The sequence below is a fragment of the Pelodiscus sinensis genome, chromosome 5 (assembly GCF_049634645.1).
Source record: "Pelodiscus sinensis isolate JC-2024 chromosome 5, ASM4963464v1, whole genome shotgun sequence".
Lineage (NCBI taxonomy): Eukaryota > Metazoa > Chordata > Testudines > Trionychidae > Pelodiscus > Pelodiscus sinensis.
In genome coordinates, this window is record NC_134715.1 from 112,056,295 (window position 1) to 112,072,728 (window position 16,434).

A 16,434-nucleotide genomic window follows, 5' to 3' on the forward strand; every position below is an offset into this window, starting at 1 on the left:
CCCTGGGCCAGTAGCACCAGCTGCAGATGCTCTAGCCTGCCAGCAGTCCGTGCCTGCTCTAGCCAGTGACCTGCCTGCCTGGTGCCACAGACCATGGCTGTTCCAGCAAAAGAGTGCTGATGGCAACCACTGGAGCACTGGCTGGTGTAGCTGCTCCTAGGGTCACCTGAGTAGCTATCCCCAGAGCCAGTTGCTTGGGTGGCTCTGGAATCAGCCACATAGTCGCTGCAGAAATCCCAGAGGTAGAATCAAGTCATGGAATCTGTGACTTCTGTGATCTCCATGACTGACATGGAGCCCAAATTATGAATTCTGATCTCACTACACAACATCTCAACTATTTTAGTCTTGAGCTAAGGCTTAGAGTCATTATAAATAATGGGCTGATTTTCAGAAGAGGACAAATATCCACTAGGAACCAGAACACCACTACTCTTACCAAAGGTGAAACGGAGGAATTTCAAATCTTTGATGCTCGGGGACTTAATGCTGGAAATTGACACTATACCAGGGAAATCTGACTCCTGACATAACAGAACTAAATTCAACCCTTTTGACTCTTTTAATAGATTTGTTGTTTAACCAAAGAAAGAATTATAGCTATTAGACTACCCCAGTCCAAACCCTAACCAAGTAAAATGGAGTCTTTCAATTGACATCAATGGGGTCAAGACCTAGGATCTACCAAGACTTTTCTACTGCCTGCAGCAATGTTTTATTTCTTGACTTGATTAGATAGAAGATTCCCCACAACCTCGTGCCAAACAAAGACACTGAGAGGAGTGCAATAAGTTTATCTGACTAAAGTGTACTGTCAATTAGAAACCTACAGTGCCAAATTACAGGTATCAATAGAGGTGGTTTTGGAACAGACTGATAAATTAAACAGTAACAAGTCACCAGGACCAGATGGTATTCATCCAAGAGTTCTGAAAGGGCTCATATGAAATTGCAGAACTACGAGCTCTGGTACATACCCTATCACTTAAATCCAACCTCTATCCCAGAAGACTCAACAGAATCATAGAACAATAGAACTGGAAGGGATCTTGAGAGGTTATCTAGTCCAGTCCCCTGTCCTCACAGCAGGATCAAGCACTGTCTAGACCATCCCTGATAGATGTCTATCTAACCTGTTTTTAAGTATCTCCACAGATGGAGATTCCACAACCTCTCTAGGCAATTTATTCCAGTCTTTAACCATCTTGACTTGTGGATAGCTAATGTAATGCTGATTTTTTTTATAAAGACTCCAGAAGCAATCCCAGCAATTACAGGCTGGTAAGCCTAACCTCAATATCAGGCATACTGGTTGAATCTACAGTAAAGAACAGAATCATAAGCCATATGGCAGAACACCATATGTTGGGATCAAGCCAGTACAGATATGGAAAGGGAAATCATGCTTCAACAATCTTGAAGAATTCTTTAAGGGGATCAAAACATGTAGACTAGAAAACCAGTGGATACAATATACTCGGGCTATCAGTAAGCCTATGTCAGTGTTCCTCACTGGCTCTTCCACAAAGGCTCTTCAACAAACTAGGCAGCCATGAGATAAGAGGGAAAGCCCTCTCATGGATAAGCAGTTAGTTAAAAGATAGGAAACAAAGGATAGGAATAAATGGTCAGTTTTCATAATGGAGAAAGAAAAATAGTGAGATCACCCAAAGATCTGTACTGGGACCTGCACTAGTCAACATATTAACAAACGATCTGAGATAAGGGTTAAACGGAGAGGAAGTAAATTTTGAGACACTATAAAATTAGTTAAATTGGAAGTTGACTGTCAAGAGTTACAAAGGGATCTCACAAAACTGAGTAACTACAACAAAATGGCAGATGAAATTAAATGTTTATAAATGCAAAGTAATGCACATACAAAATGATGGGGTCTAAACTGGACATAATTACTCAAAAAGATTTTGAAGTCATTGTGGATAGTTCTGTGAAAACTATCTGCTCAACATACAGTGGCAGTCAAAGTGACTAACAAAGTTAGTCAAGATAATGCCATTATATAAATCCAAGATACACCTACATCTTGACTACCACATGCAGTTCTAGTTGCTCCACCTCAGAAAAGACTGATTAGATCCAGAGCAAATGATAAAAATGTATTGGGACATAAAATATCTTCCAAATTAGGAAAAATTTTTAAAAAGATTGGGACTGTTTGGTTTAGAAAAAAGTTGACTTGGGGAAAGGGGAATATGATAAAGGTCTATAAAATCATGGATGGTAAGGAGAAAGTGAATAAGGAAGCGTTATTTACCACTTCACATAAATATGTAAAGGGTCACCCAAAGAAATTAATAAGAAGCTGGTTTAAAATAAATTTAAGGAAATACTTTGCCCAATCTACAGGCAACCTGCGGAACTTGTTGCGTAGGGATGTTACAAAGGCCAAAAGTATACAATAGTTCTTCTGATAATCCAGAACCTCTGGGACCTAGATGGTGCCGGATTATCAAATATGCTGGACTATAAGAGACTATAAGGTGGTTATATATATATATATATATATATATATATATATATATATATATATATATATATATATATATATATATATATATATATACACACTGTATACAGTATATACTGTATAGAAAGTGTTTTTAACCCTTTTTATTGTACATGCTGTATACAGTATATGATAATGTTTTAGGGTTTTTTTAACCCTTTTTTACCCTTTTCGTTTGGTTCAGCTGCTGCTGCTTTTTTTTGCCAAAGCTCACTCACTAGGCTCTTGCCATTTTGATGCCAGACTATCGGGAGTGCCGTACAGCTGGATGCCGGACTATTGGAGTTTTACTGTAATTAGATTCAAAGACGAATTAGATATGTTCAGGGGGATAAATCCATTAATAGCCATTAACTGAGATGGTCAAGGATTCAACTCCATGCTCTAAGTGTAGCCAAACCTCTGAGTGCCAGAAGGTGAGCCTGGATCACAGGGGCTGGATTGCTTAATTTCTCTGTTCTGTTCATTCCCTCTGAAACAGCTGGTATTGGCCACCATAGGAAGGCAGGATACTAGGCTGGACAGGCCATTGTTCTGAGCCATCATGGCTGTTCTTATATAAATTGATTCATTTGACAACAATGCATACTGCAGTAAAAAAAAAAAAAATAGCCATCAACATATTTTGGCTATAGGTCAAGACTGAACTTCTTTGGGAGAGAAGGATGAAGAACCTATTTAATAACTGCCTGGATTGTGCACAGGGACTAATTAGTATCATCAGTCTCCTACAGTGTAAAGATATTCTAATATGAAATATAAAACCAGTAAGTGCATAGATACCACTGCTTATAAATATTAGGGATGTGTAAGTGTAACCATATACATGGTTAACCAGTGAGCCTGCACTCATCGGTTAGCATACACCATTATAAGAAGTCCCCTTCCCCGGACCACTGCCTCTGTATCAAGAGCCAGCTCCTCACGCACACTGATTCCCAGGAAGCCACCTGCCCCACTCCCCTGCAGCAGTTACACTTTTACCTGAATAAATACATTTTTTTAACATCACTAATGAATATCTGGCAATATAAATAATTAACAAGCTATTTAGTTCCACATTACTTAAGCAGCTTTGAGTGTGTGTGATACCATATGAAATAGGCAGATGAGATACCTGTCAACTTACCACCTATGAGTCCAATTCTGCTTTCATCAACTTTGAAGACTGAAGCATAAGACACCAGACTTCAATAGGAGCACAACTCCTCTCAGGATCATGCCCATGTAAATTCCATGAATCAGGAGCGTCTTTTCTTGTCTGATGGGGTGCTAGGTAATAGAAATCGAATGGAACATATTTGTAAAGATGAGTTTTCATCACTAGTCTTATCTATGCACTTGTTAGCAGCAACACTCATCAGACCTTATGACATAGCGAGGGATGCGGACTATATCAATTAAAGATAATAAAAATCCACTTCTTGATCATGTCAACTGTATTTTTATTATTAGGTAAACTGAAATGAAGAGCAGTGTTCAGACTGACAAGTCCGGGTGACCATACATCTGTAATCTTAACATATATCAGGTTTTTTTAAAAGGACTTTATTCTGCACTCTAAATAGACATAATTCAACAGAGTTGAAGGGTATAGATTATAGGGAACAACTTAGTTTACCTTAGAAGTGTCTCAGTAACAGTGGCTATTTTTCTCGACACTGTTTCTAGTGATAAATTGCTACTTTGCATCACCACATAGATGTTATTTTACACTGGAGATGTGCTTCACAAAAAAGCGGTAAGTAATGTGGGATGTACAGAGACCAAGATTTTAAATTTCCTTCTGATTCAAGTCTCTGCTGTTACATCAGGTTAGCAGATTTCAAGAAAAGGAGATCAGCAGCTACAATAGAGATGAATCGGAGACATGGAATTCTAGAAGCCAAACAAGGCCAGCGGTCCATAAAGCATGGAATCTTGGCTTCAGATGGTAATTATTTCTCAGCAAGCAAAAGCTATTGTTTAGTGAAAAAAAAAATCACCAATTTATCCCTCTACAAAACAAACACAAAACTGTTTCTCAGGGTAAACATTTAACATTTACTTTACTAATATATTTTACCAGAAATAATAGTGACTAAAAAAAACCAAATGGCTTCATTTTGAAAAACTAATTAGGGTAAAAAGGGTATGGAGGAGGGTAGAAAAAGAATATATTCAGTGACTGGCAGTCTGAGCCCTAATCTTGTTTAACTGTTACATACAAACAGATCAGAGATTTGTTCTATGATGGGAATCAAGCAGTCTGTGAATCCCATTATCTCTCCTACCACGTGGTCAATCAATTAAGGTGCTGTATTTTCACCATGAATATGCAGACCAAAAGACTTCTATCATGACAATTAGTCTGGGATGTCTCTCAGCACAAAGGCTGTTTTTGTTAAAATTACTATACCAAGATTTCCTGAATTAAATTTCAGGCATATCACAATGATCTGCAAAATAACAGAGTGTACAAGGCACTGTGCAATAGCAACACACAAAGCAAGAGGAAAACTAAATTCATCATCTCATTTGTTAAAGAACACATGAATAGCTTTCCAATAGTTAAAAATGATCACACAGGACAGAGCTTGAAGGATTAGTATTTTAATTACCCTATACTCATTAACTTGGCTTATCTCTTACTTTAACTACTATATTCTTTTGTCTTTTACATGTGGAAACACTATATTTTATTTTTTTCTGACATATCATCCAGAAGAATTAACAGTTTGGTTACAGTCACAAAAAAAATAACTAAAAACTTAAGAACATAAAAACAGCCATATTGGGTCAGACCAACGGTCTATCTAGCCCAGTATCCTGTCTGCCAACAGTGGCCAATACAAGATGCCCCAGAGGGACGGAACAGAACAGGTAATCCTCACATGATCACCAATTTCCAAACAAAAACTGAGGCATCAGGTTCATGTCTATTTTCTTTCTAACTTCTCTCTCAGAGTTGGTCAGTTGGCAAGTGAGGAGATTATTTTATGTACCAAAAATAAAAATTCAGGGGATAGTAGAGGAGAGACACAGTGGTCACACACAAATGTATTGTCTCTTACACCCAACTACTGAAAATAATTCAACAAAGACCAAATTCTCAACCCCTTAGCAAGGGCCATTCACTTGGCATTTTGTGCACAGCAGCTCTACAGGTGGAGAGGACAGACTCCTCCTCACCCTTATGGGTACCTAAGCCAACATTATTTCAGACTTTAGTCTGCACTGGTACATGCTTTATCTCTTCTCACCCAATCCAAGACAAATGGAGTCACACTGCCAGGAATATACGAGACCCACTTTTTGGGTACTGCTATACAGATCCACAACATGCAGAAATATACTAATCCACCTCCATAGACTGTCTGAACCCCAGCCCCTGGACAAAAGAACAACAATGTATTTAGAACCCAGAAAGGGTCTATCCATGGACTGTTTTCCCACAGAATGGAAGGTAGAAGGGGGATAGAGGAAAGAGCCTTGCTAATTAGACGTCTGTTATTAAAGAAAACTGCTATTACTTGGACACAAAGAGCAAATACCCTGAGAAAAGTGATACAGTTTTTATAGGGACATTTTTCAAGACCACACTTTGAGGGATTCCACTGAACAAAGATACTGCACGGTGTCTGTTAATTATATAATATCCACCCTGATATCCTTAGATACAAAGCTTATATTGAATTCAGAGAGACAAAACGCATGTTTGTCAACAGTAATAAAAGGTACACATTTAAAATAAATATGAAGTTACAGCCATGCAGTGTAATCTGAATACAAATTTAAATCCATATAAGATTATTATAATCACGTAAATTCTTGTAAGCATTATGACTCCGCACCACACCCAAACACCTATGTCACTAACTCAGTTTTGTAAGGAGAATCTCATTGGAGAAGTAAACAAAGTGTTCATTATGAAACCGGGAAAACTACATCCTGGAGAAAGCTTAACTTCATGTGACACAGAAGGCTAATATTTATCATGAGTGAAGAGGAAGAGAACTGCAGTGAATGAAAAAGCATGTTATGTAGGAGGAAATTTTTTTACTAAAGCTACTGTGAAAATAAAAGCAGATTACTCTGGGGATGAGGAGAAGGGGAAGCATCTGAGCAGGTCCTCTCTTTCGAAAGGAGAGCTTTACAAGCGATGCCTAAAAAATGCAAAGACAAAAACTTTGCTCTTACTCTATGTACCCACAGTATCTACATGAGGCACAAGGCATTCCCCTCCTAGCTCAATGATTCATATGCAAAGCTGACAAAACAACGTGTTGCCTTGCTGCCATGCCAATACCTACATGAAAAGAGCACCAGTTTTCAGAACTGTGCTTTCTGCATTATGGGGAACAGACTGAGGTTTGTCTCCTTGACATAATTCTACAGTGATTATTCCAAGCAGATCAAACCCTTCTGACTTAAGAAAATGAAATAATGTATCTGCACATAGCTATTCCAATCAGACTGATTCAAGAGAGGAACAGAGCATTTAAACCCAAATTACAGATTGTTTCTCCATTTAATTAAAAATAAAGATTTAGGCCCTGATCCTGCAATTCATTGTACGTGCCAGGACTAAAGTCAAAGAAATACAGGCAGAACAAACTGCAGAATAAAGGCCTTGAACAGCCCAATATTCTTAGAAACATTATCACGAGTTCCATTTTAAATTCAAAACAAACAGTTTGTTTGGATTTAAACATCATACCTTTGACACCATTCTAGTTCTGGAGAATCATAGAGTGAAATGAATACATGAAGATTTCATTTTTTAAAATTCATTCACTTTTAATGAGCTCTAGTTAGAAATATAAAGGGTTGGGGGTTGCGTGTGTGTTTTGTGTTTAAGGAACATTCTAGTTTTAACTGGACATGGCCACTCTCATACCAAGCATTCATTGGTTGGTTGACTGCTGATTAGATAAATAAGATATTGATATAGCAAGAAGTATTCCACAATCTAACACTTTAACAAGTTGGGAAGAAGGCTCTGTGCACAACTTTATTCACCCCGTAGGCTCAAGATAGATGAAAGCCTTATGCCCCTAAGGCTCCCATTAATTTCAGTGGGCTTTGCATCGGTACTCTATAGTTTTTGCTCTTTAAAGGCCGAAGTAGGATATGAAGTCTTCTGCCCAGGATAAATTTCACCAATGAACACTACCTCCAGCATGGGTAAGTATAGAAATTAGGGCTCAATACTTATCCTACGGTGTGTCTAATGCAGAGAAGGGGATCCTGGCATAGAAAAATTTTGGCACAGAATTCTTCTTATCTCACCAACAACCCTACCTACTCACTTCTTTAGATGACCGAAGTCATCTGAAGAAGTGGGCAGTGCTCACCATCTACATGTTTTGTAAGTCTATAAAGTGCTACCAGACTATTTGTTGTTTTTAAAGTTTATCCTGTACAGACTAACGCAGCTACCCCCTGAAGCTTCCTACCTACTCAGACACCCACTCTTCCCTGTTTTTCCCACTCACAGACTTTTACCATTTATCCAGTCTGTTTCCTCTCACAGTCAACAGCATATTCATTTCCCACTGAAACTCTTCAAGTTTGCCAACATAAGGAATTTTACTGAAATGACTACAGTGGGGTATTCTACATATACTATTACTATTCTACAGTGGGGTAGTTCTTCCATTATAGCTATTCCAGAATAACTCCCTCATGTTGGCCTCCTATTCCAAAATTCTAGATAAAAGACACTTTTATTTAGAAACAGAGAGCATAAAAAGGAAGTTATTCTAGAATAGCTAGAGCAGAAAATGTTTGATACAGCTATGCCAGAAAATGTACCCATGTATTTTCTTCTGTTGTTAATGTAAAGCTAAGACTATTGACTCCACAGTCCTCAGGTAGCATGCTACTGAGTATGACAAAACCTAGAAGCTTACTACAAAAAGGAGTAAGATTTAATAGCTCTATTGCCATAATAAATAACTACTGAGAAACGCTGCCATGCAGAAAATCTACAAAAAGCAAAAAATGAGATTACATAAGGAGCTGGGCCGAAGACAAAGTAATATGTAAAATACCCTACAACTATAAGGTAACTTACTACAGAAAAAAAAACATTGCAAGTCATTGCTGTCTAAGTTCCAGATCCTTCAAAATTCCATTCTTTTTGGCACATTACACCTCTCAGCCACTCTCTTATACCAGGAGAGACAGAACTACACGAAGTTCAGATTGAACAGACCATTTCTGTATTCTGACATTCCAGTGTAAAACTGAAGTTCCAAAATCTGTTAGATCCTGGGGTGTCATCAAGAATGTTGTCACATTCTTAACAGACAAAAGGAATATAAAAACAAAACCTACAAAATATTTTCCTCACTAGCAAAAAGAAACAAATAAAATGTGTATTAAGAGGAGAAAGTCAAAACACAATCATAAAAATAATAATAAATATCTAGAGCACTAAAGCATTAGATAACATTTACACTATTTAATGTAACAAAAGTAAAAACTGAAGTTTATTTTTTACTCAGATACATCTCCATGCATTACAAAGGGCCAAGCAAAAGTTAAGGGATTATGTTGAGCAGAAGTGAATCAGCTTCTCTATCATTCACATTGGTCCATTGAATGCACTTATTTTCCCAACCTGAAATTCAGTTTGCACTATCATCTTTGTTAAAGCAATTCTCATGAGAGTTAATATGTACAACTACGAATAAAATGCTGCCCTGGTTTAAATAAAAGGTCAAGGAATGGGGGAGAGAAAGCATGTGAATGGATGCTTCTTTAAGAAACAAAGATCTGCAATGTTTTTGGATGAAATCCAGTCAAGAAGAAACCAGTTATAACAAAGTCTATATCAAGTCAGCATCACCCAGCTGTTAATAATGAAAGATGAAAACAGGATCTGTTCCAATGAAAATGTCAAGATGCAGTTAAGTTTGCATCTATGCAAACAGCACTGTAAGATAGTGATAGAAATGTAGCCGTGTTAGTCTGGGGTAGCTGAAGTTAAGAGTGATGTTCTCCACATCTAGAGGAGGGTTTGCCTTGTTTAGAGCAACATCTTGCGACACCACAGCACTCAGTTTACAAAAGCTGACTTGCAGCAATATCACAATTGCAGTTAGATTTCTCCACCTAATGAGACGGATTTTGAAGTGCACAAGAAGTGCAGAAATGATTAAATGAACAAAGCGTTCTTAATTATAGAGCTACCCAGAAAAATAAACCTGCAATGCCAGGGAACTTTAATGACCAAAGCCAAATGCAAAATCACAGCATTAGTAAAAAAAAAATAGCCCTCATGCCCACCCATGTATATGTACCTGCTTAGATTCAAAGTGCAAGGGAGACTATTTCCCACTCCACTGCAATTGCTGGGGGAGAGGAGTGGGGAGAAAAGGGAGATTGTGAGAAGAGGGACAAGACGATATAGGGAATTGGTAATGGAATTGGGAACCTTGCCCCTTTTGGTCATCAGTTTAAATCCAGCCCATGTAGGTAACGATTTAAATAGCATCTGACAGAAGTGCTGCTGTGACCTCAGAAAAGGAATCAACAGTAAAAAATCATCATTGCAATTGTCACCATCTTGGGAAGTCTTAAAATGGTTCTGGAGAATGAAATGCACCTCAAACTACATGTGGTCACTGCAGTAAACAGCTAAGACAACTGTGGCAGAAAAGTGTGTAAAAGATTGCACTATAACTTCCTGCTCTTGTTCCCATTATACAGTAAAGGAAAGGACTTCAGTCTCCAGAGCCAGCAAGCTGCCACCTAGGCTGATTTGTTTTAAAACACAATGATGACAAGATACTAGAACAAAATTTTGAAGAAAAAAAATGTTTGTCATTCTTACCTGAATAGGTAAATCAAAGCAAGGTGGGGTGCACATAGAACTCAAAATGTATACATATAATTCCCATTAGCTTTAACAGAAGTAGCACCTTGTAGAGGATATTCCCAGAAGACAATTTTTTTCCTTTCCAGCACATGCTGAAAATTCAAACTAAAGCAAAAGCGAAACTGCAGCATGCAGCAGTGTTACACTGAGACTGCCACTTCCGTACAGAACAAAGAGGTGACAGCTAAAATAAAACAAGGGTGACTGAAAATATTTGACAGCCAATACTTTTTTAGAATGGCTCCAAGATACTCAAGATGTATAGAACTATGGCTGAATTTACATGACACTTTGAAAGGTATGTGACTTATTTTCTCATGTGTGTGTTATATTTCAAATTGGGAAACTGTAGTTTAAGCAGAAGATTGCTAGAATCGCTTGAAAGAAAGTGAAAAAGAGTGAGACAGGAGAAAACTTGACAAAGCAAACAGGCTGAGTTGATCCTGCAATGAGCTGCACCAACAGAGCCTGCACCTGTGCAGTTAGCTAGGGCTGCAGTTAGCAACAACTGAAAGACATTCACACAAAGATGACCATGCAGATAGCTCATTTCTTTTAACCTCTACATTGATTGATTAGTCAGAGTTTCACCTCCAAACACATTAAAAATCAATACTACCATATCTTAATAAGAAAAAGGAACAAATTATCTTTGCTACTTACTATCTAGCATTTCACACCAGTCACTCCAGCACTTCTAAAAAAAATAAAAATAAAAAATAAACCTGCAATGCCAGGGAACTTTCTTCATTTTCAACCATTCCCCACCATTGAACTGAATTAACAAACAAGGACCCCTGTGGACTATGCTACCTGGAGGAAATGAAGCTGACACAAACTAGTAATTTGTTTATTCATAGTTTCTAAAGGCTCTCTACATATTCCTGTAGGTCACAGGTACTTTACTCATCTTTCCAAGCTCCTGAGCTCAGAAATGTAGTTTTAGTGAATCAGGAGAAACCCACATAAATATTGTGAACCATTTTTAAAAAAACATCCATAGATCTATTTAGCAAAATCCTTTTCACAAAGCCAACGGATGATTAACCAATTACATGACATTTTACATAAGGGATTTCCATGAGGCCCAACTCTTCTTTTTTCTTAATTTCAAAAACATTTCCCTCTACAATGTCTCATCATATTATGGAGCGATTGTGAAAAACTATGTAATTGTAAGCGGGGGAATGATCCCGCTATTGTGGGGAACTTTCCTGGCTTCTATACCACCCCGGTGAAATGAACCAGCGAAAGGATCTGAGTCCCCGCTCCCACTTCCTTTACCCCACGGCTCCCTGATCATGAGGGCTCCCCCTTCACTCTCCTGAGTAGCAGAGCCCTCGAAACCCCAACAAGGCTGGGCCCAGGTTTCCTGGGGCTTAATCCCCGACCTTGTAGTCACTAGGGGCAGGAGTTTGGGTGTCCCCACTCCGAGGTGCTCTCTTTACACTGCAGGCCTTCTTGGCCCAGTGATCACTTCATAAGGTTTAAAGCAAATACAATTGATTAAACATCAACTGATTAAAGAGAATAGAATAAGAAACAATGAGAATGGTTAAATGAGAACACACAGCCCTGCTCTGTAGCACAGGGACATCAACACAGCAGTCTGCAGAGTGTAAGGACAGTTCACAGTCTCTTCCTTAGAAGCCCTGGATGTGCTGCAAGGGGCTGCAGGCTGGACACGCTTGCACTGGTAGTGACCACACAGCCTCAGTCTCTAAGTGGCCAGACCCCTCTCCCAGTCCAGAGCCTTTCCCCACACTTTGCAGGTCCCAGTAGCTCACCACATCCAGCTGCAGGCTGTGCTGCTTGGCCAGTTCCAGCTCCTTGTGTTGCTTCTCTGTTCCTTTTGGCTTTCTGAGCACTGCCAGTCTGCTGCTAAACACAGGGTCTGCACTGCTTGGCCTGTCTGTGTCTGGTTCTGTCCTGCAGGACTTCTTCTTGTACTCCTCTTTCAGCTCTCTGTCTTTGCAGGACCTCTTCTGCACACAGCTTGTTTGTTCAGAGAGAGAGCCAGAACAATCCCCACTTACAACCTGTCAGTCAGGCTGAGCTGGAGTGTTGGCTGCTTTCCATTGTCTCTGGGGTCTGTCAGTCTCATGAACCCTTCCCCTTCTGAAGCTGATAAACCAAAAAACTCCCACAGAGTTTTAGTAAGGGGTAACAGTCCCCTTACATAATGATACAGGCGGCCCCCCGACTTGCAACACGACTGGTTCCCGGGGAAGCGTTGTAACTTGAACCCTCATTTACAAAAGGCGGCGTGCACTGTCGTAAATGTGGGCCAATGGCGTAAGTCGGGGGCTTCTTGTATACCCGAAAGTAGCAAAACCAAGCAGCAAGCAAGATAATCTTTCACTCTATACCTGATTTCACAAAGTACCTTCTTCCAGCCCTTCTACACCCCAAAATCATCTGCAGGCAGGCCTCCTAAAATGATTTGGGTGTATATATGTAAGATCTGCATACATACCATATTCATGAAAGAGTAAGTCAAATTCAGAGATGCTTGTGGGGAAAAATGCATTACTTCTAGATTCGGGGAGAGATAGGGGCCCAGGCATAATTTTCCCATCTCATCTTTAAAGAGAAAGTGAACCCCTTAATATTCTGGAGCATGGGAATGGATTCTCAAACCTATCCTTGAACAAAGCCACGGGATAAGAGGACTATCTACTTCCCCTTCATTTAAACCATAGATTGCAATACAGTAAAAGGAGAAGATGTAAGACTTTTTGTGAGGAATTAAGACATTGAATCCTTCAAAAGTCATGAATTAAGATTAGGGATGTGAAAGGTTAACCAGTTAACTGCTTACTAGTCTTGGTTAGACAGTGGAGGATGGAGTAGCTTCCACCATGGGCAGGAGGCTGCTCCAGTCCAGTGGGACCCACCCTGGACAGGGGTTGCCCGGCCACAGTGGGGAGGGAAGATCCTCCAGCCCAGCTAAAGTGAAGCACACACCCCCCTTAATTGGGATTTGGGAATTACAAGGGATCCTTTAATCCCTAATTAAGATACACTAAAAAAAATTCCAAAATTCACCATAATTCATACAAAGCCTCCAGTGACTGAGTACAAAACTCTCCCTGGAATACAGTGGGTTAGACACTCCAAAACACATATTCACACAAACACAAAATATTATGTTGTTTCTGTTTTTCAAGATTCAGAATGCATTTTTCATTTCTCCATGGCATTTTTGGCTTAAACTATTAAAGAAATTATCCATTTACTAGGAACTAGATTTTGATAAAAGACTTTTTCCAAACTAAAAGTAGTGGGGAAAAAAAATTAAAAATTCAGATAGCATCTTTTTTTTGCAAATTTTTTTCATTTCTGGAAGGAGATCACTTTTCAAAGAAAAAAAAACTCATCTCTGCTTTGGAAATATATTGGGTTGGTGTCCCTTCTCTAACTCACATCGTGCATAGCTTTGAGACTGTTTTACTGGGGTGTGAAAGCAAGTTAGGTAATGATGACTCCGAGATATGCTTTTCTGTACTGCTTAGGAAAATGTACTTGAGTGGGTGATGTATGTTAATGATTGTCCTACATTTGACATAAATTTTAATGTAAAAAATAGAGTTTAAATGGGCATATTTGTGTCCATTGTATGGCTAGAATTAAGGCTGCTATTGGTTGTTCAGAATGATAATGGGTTGTGAGTTGATAGAGATAGTAGAAGATGAGAAGGAAAAATGATGGGTGAAGTAGTTTGGGCATTTAGTGACTACTTATTTCCTTGATTTTTAGTGTATGGATTGGAAAGCTACACAATGCAACAACCTTATCTCGAAGTTAAAGATTTTGTATCAAAGTCCCAATAAATTACACAATCAACACTGATATATATTCACATAAATAGCAGTCAATAAATATGTGTATTATATACTCCATATGCCCCCTTCCAGAATCTGAGTGGCCAATATCCCTGCCCTCATTTGTCACCTTTATCTCCTCAAGTGCATGACTTTTCTTGGGCAAACCAACATGAAGTGCAGTTTCTGCCTTTGCCACCTAGATTTGTGAAAGTCAGAGCAGAAACACCTGCAAACATACATGAATAATATCAGTAGATCAGTAGTCTCGATATTATGTGAAAAGAGATACATAAATGCATATTTGCAGGAGCAAGGCCTAAGAACATGATAATGATCTCATTGAGGAAAAGCTAGAAAAGAAAAGGAATCTTGGCAGGAAGTGGAATTAATGTTCTTCCCAGCCATGATATTCACTAGATGCATTTTACACAATTTCTCACTTTGAAAATCAGTTGTAGTAGGGTTTGGGTGTTTGTCTGGAGAAGGTTATTTTTTTGTTTAACTTATGTTGATGGCATTTTTATATGGAGGCAACAAGTTACATGTGAAACAATTTGAATCATTTAAGGGACTAATGAAGTATGGTTGGATGATAACTATGACAATTAAACTGTAAATATTTAACAGAATAATATTATTAAAACATTGCATATTTGCTATTTGACAACTATACCATCCCTTAATTTTCCTTTTTAATCAAAAATAAATCCCTTTCTTCTCCACTGAGCTCCGTGGAGTTGCAGAGGCCTAAAATCTGAAGGTTGCTTGTGGTGCCAACATTAAGAGGGTCAGAGAGGAAGAGAAAAGAACACAGTTCTCAAATATCAGCCATCATTAAACATAGCTAGACAAGCCAACAAATTGGAAATTGAAAATAAATGTCCAGACTACTCTTCTCATCAAAATCTCCAGAACAAGTTTGTTTTTTCAATGTTGATACAGAAAAGAAAGTTGAAAACAAGCAATTGTGTGCTTTAAATATTGTTTATTGGGAGCCCCATTATCCTTTGAATAAATGCATAAAGGAGGGCCTTATCCTGCAAACCCTCTTATCTACTTCAGGGGGAATTCCATGCTTGCAATTTTGGGTCCAAATCCTCTTGACCTCTCTCAAATGAATAGTCTCCATGGAAATCAAGCAAAGCAAGATTTGGCATCAAGTAATACCAATAAAAAGGAAATAAATGAAACACAAACCTCACAAATACAGAGGGGATGTCTATATATAGTACAATTATCCAACCCCTACTTTGAAGGCATGAGATGGATAAAGCTAGAGGAACAGCTGAGGCCCATTCTAGATGGTGTTTGGTCCTGATGTGAAGGAGGGGACTGAACTTGATGACCTCTCCAGGTCCCTTCCAGTTCTAGTGTTCTATGATTCCTGCCTGCTCCCTCTCCACCAAAATAGCTGAGTGAGGACACCAGGGGCCTTTACTCGACCTCCTCCAGACAATTTGTTAGGCGCTAGCCAGGTCCTCACTGCCACTTTAAACGGATAGACAATGGCACCTGAGAAGCGATGAAATCCTTTTTAAGCAAGGCGCGGCATTGCCCCACCCCACCCCAGCTCCACTAATGGCTGCTCCAGAGTGGCAGAGGGGGTGGGGAACTCAATCAGTGAGCCCACGCTGCCTCAGACGTGAGCATCTGAAGGACTAGCTCCTGCGGCCACCCCGCAGCCTCTTGGGCGTGGGAGGCTGGGGTCGGAGTTCGGAGGCGGCTTTCCGCAGTGAGCGGCAGCCCCGGGGACGAATGCAGCAGGGTGGATCCCCCCAGCTTTGCGCGCAGCGAGGTTGGAGGTGGCAGCGCCTACCGGTCCAGCTCCCCTCCCACTGCACAGGAGGGTGGGCGGGGAAGCGGGGTCCCACTCTTAATGAGCCACCGACAGGGAGGGGGTTGGAAAGCAGCCGCCTGGCTCACAGCCCAGCCATGCCCGCTCCCCGAGCGGAACTTGGTACCCACTCGCCCCACGCCATCCCTGCCCGGCAGCATCCTTCATCCCCCCACCCTGCCTCAGCGGCTCGCCCACCGCGCCGCCCAGCCCCGAGGTGCTCACCAGCGGCGCCGGCTGCCCGCCAGGATTCCTGCGCGATCCCTCGGACGCTGCCCCAGGAGAACCTGCCGCTGCGGCTGCAGCGCCGTCTGGATGCAGCCGGGGAGCAGGCGGCGCCGCACCGCCCAGTGTCTGTACCTAGGGGCCCCGCCCATGC

At 40.1% G+C, this 16,434-nt stretch overlaps 1 protein-coding gene across 3 annotated transcripts in view; it reads right to left on the reverse strand.

Moving 5' to 3' along the window:
* Positions 1 to 16,400, reverse strand: part of JAKMIP1 (janus kinase and microtubule interacting protein 1) — a 217,993-nt gene extending 201,593 nt beyond the window's left edge. For 2 of the 3 annotated variants that reach the window (XR_012904384.1, XM_075930759.1), the window contains exons 1-2: positions 16,281 to 16,400; positions 3,657 to 3,799 (exon numbers count right to left, since the gene is read on the reverse strand). The gene's annotated coding sequence lies outside the window, so the exon portion shown is untranslated. Of the gene's footprint in view, positions 1 to 3,656; positions 3,800 to 10,349; positions 10,542 to 16,280 lie in introns of those variants that run through there. The other variant, XR_012904385.1, reaches the window with a different exon arrangement.
* Positions 16,401 to 16,434: the final 34 nt, after the last annotated feature.